Here is a 638-nt window from a genome sequence, read left to right as displayed (position 1 = left end):
CCGTAGCGGGAACCGAAAGATGTATACACACAGGCAGATCCACAGAGAGAGAGAGAGCGAGAGGGAGAGTCGATGAAGGGTTGTCCTCCAACCGAGAGAGAGGGATCGAGAACCTAAACCAGCGTGGATGTAAAGATTTGTGTATCTATATAGTATATGTGTTTAACCGATAACCAACAAGTGAAACTAGTTACAATATATCTATAGAAAACAAGCAACTGTATTTATTAATCCCTACATATATATATATATTTTTTTTTTTTGTGCGCGCATCCAACTAAATAATATTCAATAATCGGCTATAGTTAGTGTCCACTGTGTGTGTGTGTGTCGCGGAGCACACACACACACGCACCCCCTCCCAGAACTAGCAAATATAAAGTATCTAGAGTGTAAGGATGGAGGATCCATGGATCGAGTGGGAGTAGGAGGAGCCCAGGAGAAACCAAAGTGTGTGTATAAGCAAAACAAAAAAGAAAACAAAAACAACTATTGTACTATCAATCTATGAATGTATCCATGTATGTATCTAAATGCAGCAGCAGCAGCAGCAGCGGCAGCGCGAGCCTTCGGGGCAGATGATAAGCGCTGCCAAAACTGATAACGATAAACGATAAACAATACTACCTATCTATGAT

The sequence above is a fragment of the Drosophila guanche genome, unplaced genomic scaffold (genome assembly GCF_900245975.1).
Source record: "Drosophila guanche unplaced genomic scaffold, DGUA_6, whole genome shotgun sequence".
NCBI lineage: Eukaryota > Metazoa > Arthropoda > Insecta > Diptera > Drosophilidae > Drosophila > Drosophila guanche.
The sequence above is the reverse complement of the archived record's forward strand: the minus strand, read 5'-3'. Positions refer to the sequence as shown.